Raw genomic sequence first — 7,306 nt, forward strand, 5'->3', positions numbered from 1 at the left:
CCAGGACCAAGGTTGCCTACCCCCAGGACCAAGGTCCAGGACCAAGGTTGCCTACCCCTCCAGGACCAAGGTTGCCTACCCCTCCAGGACCAAGGTTGCCTACCCCTCCAGGACCAATGTTGCCTACCCCTCCAGGACCAAGGTTGCCTACCCCTCCAGGACCAAGGTTGCCTACCCCTCCAGGACCAAGGTTGCCTACCCCTCCAGGACCAAGGTTGCCTACCCCTTCAGGACCAAGGTTGCCTACCCCTCCAGGACCAAGGTTGCCTACCCCTCCATTACCAAGGTTGCCTACCCCTCCAGGACCAAGGTTGCCTACCCCTCCAGGACCAAGGTTGCCTACCCCTCCAGGACCAAGGTTGCCTACCCCTCCAGGACCAAGGTTGCCTACCCCTCCAGGACCAAGGTTGCCTACCCCTCCAGGACCAAGGTTGCCTACCCCTCCAGGACCAAGGTTGCCTACCCCTCCAGGACCAAGGTTGCCTACCCCTCCAGGACCAAGGTTGCCTACCCCTCCAGGACCAAGGTTGCCTACCCCTCCAGGACCAAGGTTGCCTACCCCTCCAGGACCAAGGTCCAGGACCAAGGTTGCCTACCCCTCCAGGACCAAGGTTGCCTACCCCTCCAGGACCAAGGTTGCCTACCCCTCCAGGACCAAGGTTGCCTACCCCTCCAGGACCAAGGTTGCCTACCCCTCCAGGACCAAGGTTGCCTACCCCTCCAGGACCAAGGTTGCCTACCCCTCCAGGACCAAGGTTGCCTACCCCCAGGACCAAGGTCCAGGACCAAGGTTGCCTACCCCTCCAGGACCAAGGTTGCCTACCCCTCCAGGACCAAGGTTGCCTGCCCCTCCAGGACCAAGGTTGCCTGCCCCTCCAGGACCAAGGTTGCCTGCCCCCCTCCAGGACCAAGGTTGCCTACCCCTCCAGGACCAAGGTTGCCTAACCCTCCAGGACCAAGGTTGCCTGCCCCTCCAGGACCAAGGTTGCCCCTCCAGGACCAAGGTTGCCTGCCCCTCCAGGACCAAGGTTGCCTACCCCTCCAGGACCAAGGTTGCCTACCCCTCCAGGACCAAGGTTGCCTACCCCTCCAGGACCAAGGTTGCCTAACCCTCCAGGACCAAGGTTGCCTGCCCCTCCAGGACCAAGGTTGCCTGCCCCTCCAGGACCAAGGTTGCCTACCCCTCCAGGACCAAGGTTGCCTAACCCTCCAGGACCAAGGTTGCCTAACCCTCCAGGACCAACCCTCCAGGACCAAGGTTGCCTAACCCTCCAGGACCAAGGTTGCCTAACCCTCCAGGACCAAGGTTGCCTAACCCTCCAGGACCAAGGGACCCTCCAGGACCAAGGTTGCCAGGACCAAGGTTGCCTACCCCAAGGTCCAGGACCAAGGTTGCCTGCCCCTCCAGGACCAAGGTTGCCTACCCCTCCAGGACCACCAAGGACCAAGGTTGCCTACCCCTCCAGGACCAAGGTTGCCTACCCCTCCAGGACCAAGGTTGCCTACCCCTCCAGGACCAAGGTTGCCTACCCCTCCAGGACCAAGGTTGCCTGCCCCTCCAGGACCAAGGTTGCCTACCCCCCAGGACCAAGGTTGCCTACCCCCTCCAGGACCAAGGTTGCCTACCCCTCCAGGACCAAGGTTGCCTACCCCTCCAGGACCAAGGTTGCCTACCCCTCCAGGACCAAGGTTGCCTGCCCCTCCAGGACCAAGGTTGCCTGCCCCTCCAGGACCAAGGTTGCCTACCCCTCCAGGACCAAGGTTGCCTGCCCCTCCAGGACCAAGGTTGCCTAACCCTCCAGGACCAAGGTTGCCTAACCCTCCAGGACCAAGGTTGCCTACCCCTCCAGGACCAAGGTTGCCTACCCCTCCAGGACCAAGGTTGCCTAACCCTCCAGGACCAAGGTTGCCTACCCCTCCAGGACCAAGGTTGCCTGACCCCTCCAGGACCAAGGTTGCCTACCCCTCCAGGACCAAGGTTGCCTACCCCTCCAGGACCAAGGTTGCCTACCCCTCCAGGACCAAGGTTGCCTGCCCCTCCAGGACCAAGGTTGCCTGCCCCTTTGCACTAGACCAAACACATATTGTCCTGCTCTGTCAAATTGTTAGAAATAGTGTCACTTCTGTCCCATCATATGATAGAGATTATAGTCATACAGGCGACATTCGATTATTTCCCAGAATGCCATTCACATTTCTTACCATATTTGCATCAGCTCCATCACCCATGACAATGTTCTATATTTGGAATAACTGAGGTGTCTGTGCACTAGCCCAGTGGTTCCCACCCAGGAGTACTAGGACCCCTGGAGGTACTTGGTCTATCCACAGGGGTACTTGGTCTATCGACAGGGGTACTTGGTCTATCCACAGGGGGAGTACTTGGTCTATCCACAGGGGTACTTGGTCTATCCACTGGGGGTACTTGGCCTATCCACAGGGGTACTTGGTCTATCCACTGGAGGTACTTGGCCTATCCACAGGGGTACTTGGTCTATCCACAGGGGTACTTGGTCTATCCACAGGGGTACTTGGTCTATCCACAGGGGTACTTGGTCTATCCACTTGGTCTATCCAGTCTATCCACAGGGGTACTTGGTCTATCCACAGGGGTACTTGGTCTATCCACTGGGGGTACTTGGCCTATCCACAGGGGTACTTGAGAAGACTCATGAGACCAAATGCACATGAGGGAAACTTCAGGGATACTCCGGTTAGAGCATAATTCAGTTGGTGGTACAGTAACCAAAAAAGTTTGGGAACCACTACGCTAGCCTACTGATTTCTGGACTCACACCGCCCTCTTGTGGGAATATTATATATATATTTTTTCACCTTTATATAACCATGTCCGCTAGTTGAGAACAAGTTCTCATTTACAACTACGACCTGGCCAAGATAAAGCAAAGCAGTTCGACACATACAACAACACAGTGTTACACATGGAATAAACAAACATACAATCCATAAAACAGTAGAAAAATAAGCCTATTACAATGTGAGCAAGTCAGGTGAGATAAGGGAGGTAAAGGCAAAAAAGGCCGTGGTGGCAAATAAATACAATATAGCAAGTAAAACACTGGAATGGTAGATTTGTAGTGGAAGAATGTGCAAAGTAGAGCTAGAAATAATGGGGTGCAAAGGAGAAAAATAATAAATAAATAAATACAGTAGGGGAAGAGGTAGTTGTTTGGGCTAAATGATAGAATATAAGGATAGTGCATGCACTTTGCCCTGCCCCATGTCTCACTACTCAGTCTAGACATCACTGCTCCATTTATTGCCTGAGCATGGTCATGTCCTGTGTGACCACAACTGACCGTCACCAACCACATTAACTTTCATGCACAGTGAACTATCACATACACAGATTAAACTGATCAGAATGTCAGGCTATGGCCAGACTCTGACCATATGAGGATAATGTCAGGCTATGGCCAGACTCTGACGATATGAGGATAATGCAGGCTATGGCCAGACTCTGACCATATGAGGATAATGTCAGGCTATGGCCAGACTCTGACCATATGAGGAGAATGTCAGGCTATGGCCAGACTCTGACCATATGAGGATAATGTCAATATGGCCAGACTCTGACCATATGAGGATAATGTCAGGCTATGGCCAGACTCTGACCATATGAGGATAATGTCAGGCTATGGCCAGACTCTGACCATATGAGGATAATGTCAGGCTATGGCCAGACTCTGACCATATGAGGATAATGTCAGGCTATGGCCAGACTCTGACCATATGAGGAGAATGTCAGGCTATGGCCAGACTCTGACCATATGAGGATAATGTCAGGCTATGGCCAGACTCTGACCATATGAGGATAATGTCAGGCTATGGCCAGACTCTGACCATATGAGGATAATGTCAGGCTATGGCCAGACTCTGACCATATGAGGATAATGTCAGGCTATGGCCAGACTCTGACCATATGAGGATAATGTCAGGCTATGGCCAGACTCTGACCATATGAGGATAATGTCAGGCTATGGCCAGACTCTGACCATATGAGGATAATGTCAGGCTATGGCCAGACTCTGACCATATGAGGATAATGTCAGGCTATGGCCAGACTCTGACCATATTAGGATAATGTCAGGCTATGGCCAGACTCTGACCCATATGAGGATAATGTCAGGCTATGGCCAGACTCTGACCATATGAGGATAATGTCAGGCTATGGCCAGACTCTGACCATATTAGGAGAATGTCAGGCTATGGCCAGACTCTGACCATATGAGGATAATGTCAGGCTATGGCCAGACTCTGACCATATGAGGATAATGTCAGGCTATGGCCAGACTCTGACCATATGAGGAGAATGTCAGGCTATGGCCAGACTCTGACCATATTAGGAGAATGTCAGGCTATGGCCAGACTCTGACCATATGAGGATAATGTCAGGCTATGGCCAGACTCTGACCATACGAGGATAATGTCAGGCTATGGCCAGACTCTGACCATATGAGGATAATGTCAGGCTATGGCCAGACTCTGACCATATGAGGAGAATGTCAGGCTATGGCCAGACTCTGACCATATTAGGAGAATGTCAGGCTATGGCCAGACTCTGACCATATTAGGAGAATGTCAGGCTATGGCCAGACTCTGACCATATTAGGAGAATGTCAGGCTATGGCCAGACTCTGACCATATTAGGAGGAAGAGATCAGAATAATTTGTTACAGAATAAAAAGGGAGAGTCAGTCAAACATCCTATTTATTTACATGTCAGGGGTGACTGGCAGTACATAATACCTAGGGGAGAGTGGGGTAAGTTGAGCCACCCTGTCCGGCAGTTCATCTGACCCTGTCCCGCAGTTCAACTTACCCTGTCCCTCAGTTCAACTTACCCTGTCCCTCAGTTCAACTTACCCTGTCCCTCAGTCCCTCAGTTCAACTACCCTGTCCCGCAGTTCAACCTACCCTGTCCCTCAGTTCAACTTTCCCTGTCCCTCAGTTCAACTTACCCTGTCCCTCAATTCAACTTACCCTGTCCCTCAGTTCAACTTACCCTGTCCCTCAGTTCAACTTACCCTGTCCCTCAGCTTACCCTGTCCCTCAGTTCAACTTACCCTGTCCCGCAGTTCAACTTACCCTGTCCCTCAGTTCAACTTACCCTGTCCCTCAGTTCAACTTACCCTGTCCCTCAGTTCAACTTACCCTGTCCCTCAGTTCAACTGACCCTGTCCCTCAGTTCAACTTACCCTGTCCCGCAGTTCAACTTACCCTGTCCCTCAGTTCAACTTACCCTGTCCCTCAGTTCAACTTACCCTGTCCCGCAGTTCAACTTACCCTGTCCCGCAGTTCAACTTACCCTGTCCCGCAGTTCAACTTACCCTGTCCCTCAGTTCAACTTACCCTGTCCCGCAGTTCAACTTACCCAACACTTACCCCATAAGCTGTTTTCAAACCTGTCATGTTTACGTGAATTCTGATTATCTACACATCCTGAAATCTATGTAGATAACTTTGTTAGAAACAATACTATATTTCCCTTGATGGAGTGATGCTGAATGTACAAAATGGCTCAACTTACCACTTACCCAACTCTCCACTGCCTCATGCCATACTCCTTCCATGTGTGTGTGCGTCGGTTTGTGCGTGTGGGTTTGTGACCACTCATACAACTGTTTATGAAGCCAAGATGTTCGGGAAAGTTTCTGACATGGGCTACAAGTGAAAATGTCTCAAATCAATGATTTTATTTATACAGTAACACGTGTCAGAAAGGACAACATCTTTCCATGTATAATTTAGGATGAATATATTTCCATATGAATTGTGATCCCTCGTATTTTGACAGTGATTAGACGCAACTGACACATATTGATACACATTCTACACAACATCATATGCGGTGCCGTCACGTTTGATAATGATTGACAGTTTGACATGTAACGTCCTCATGTTCTCTACCCGCACAGTTTAATCCTGACTAAATATGCACACTCTGACATTTCCCAAGTGCCCCGTCATTAAAATGAAGGATGAAATAACTCATGACCTTACATTTAATAATGGTACATCTTTCTCTTGACGCGGGGAGAACATGTGGACTTCACATGAAGATCCGGAGCTCCTCTGATATCTCTATCTGCTTCAGTGGGAAGGTCAACAATAGACCACTAACGCCCAGAAGGAATTAAACCTCACTTTCTTCGTTACAAAACAAAAATAAAATATTCTTTGGAGAAGATAAAGGTTAAACAAAATGAAACAAATTAAAAGTGAGGACAGATGGTGAGAGGGGCCATATAATTTCAGCCCACTAGTGTAGTAGACTATGCATCCCAATATTCTCCTTTCCAGATGTTGGATCAGATTGTGATGGGAAACTTAACCTCCTTCGCCTAATACCATGAGTAGGGCTCTGGGGAAAAACCCAAAGGCTTATAATTGCAGAGCAACTATAGTTGTAGGACACAACTACTGCTGCCCTGCCTATTGCCCATACTGCTGCCCTGCCTATTGTCCTGCCTGCTGCCCTGCCTATTGCCCATACTGCTGCCCTGCCTATTGCCAATACTGCTGCCCTGCCTATTGTCCTGCCTGCTGCCCTGCCTATTGCCCATACTGCTGCCCTTCCTATTGCCCATACTGCTGCCCTGCCTATTGCCCATACTGCTGCCCTTCCTATTGCCCATACTGCTGCCCTGCCTATTGTCCTGCCTGCTGCCCTGCCTATTGCCCATACTGCTGCCCTTCCTATTGCCCATACTGCTGCCCTGCCTATTGCCCATACTGCTGCCCTTCCTATTGCCCTGCCTGCTGCCCTGCCTATTGCCCATACTGCTGCCCTTCCTATTGCCCATACTGCTGCCCTGCCTATTGCCCATACTGCTGCCCTTCCTATTGCCCATACTGCTGCCCTGCCTATTGCCCATACTGCTGCCCTTCCTATTGCTCTGCCTATTGCCCATACTGCTGCCCTGCCTATTGCCCATACTGCTATTATATCTTTGGAGGGCCGCAACTCCACTTGTACATTTTCCTCTCCCCCTCTCTCTTTCATTAACTCCCTCTTTTTCTCTCTCTCTGTCGGTCCCTCCACCTCTCCTCCCCGCTCTCTCGCTGCTCTAACTCTCCCTCCCTCTTTCCCTCTGTTAAGACTTTCGGCAATAGGAAACCTTGGCTGCCAAATAAACTGGTTGGAGCCCTCAGAGGCAATGAGACTCCTGAGTGGTTTTCGTCTGAAGGGTGAAGGGTGGACACGTGGGAGGGAGGGGACTGGCACTATGACGTCGGCTCTGGTAGGGGCTGACGCACCCCAGCTGTGCCCTCACCTCCAGAA

Source organism: Oncorhynchus tshawytscha, linkage group LG15, assembly GCF_018296145.1.
Source record: "Oncorhynchus tshawytscha isolate Ot180627B linkage group LG15, Otsh_v2.0, whole genome shotgun sequence".
Taxonomy (NCBI): domain Eukaryota; kingdom Metazoa; phylum Chordata; class Actinopteri; order Salmoniformes; family Salmonidae; genus Oncorhynchus; species Oncorhynchus tshawytscha.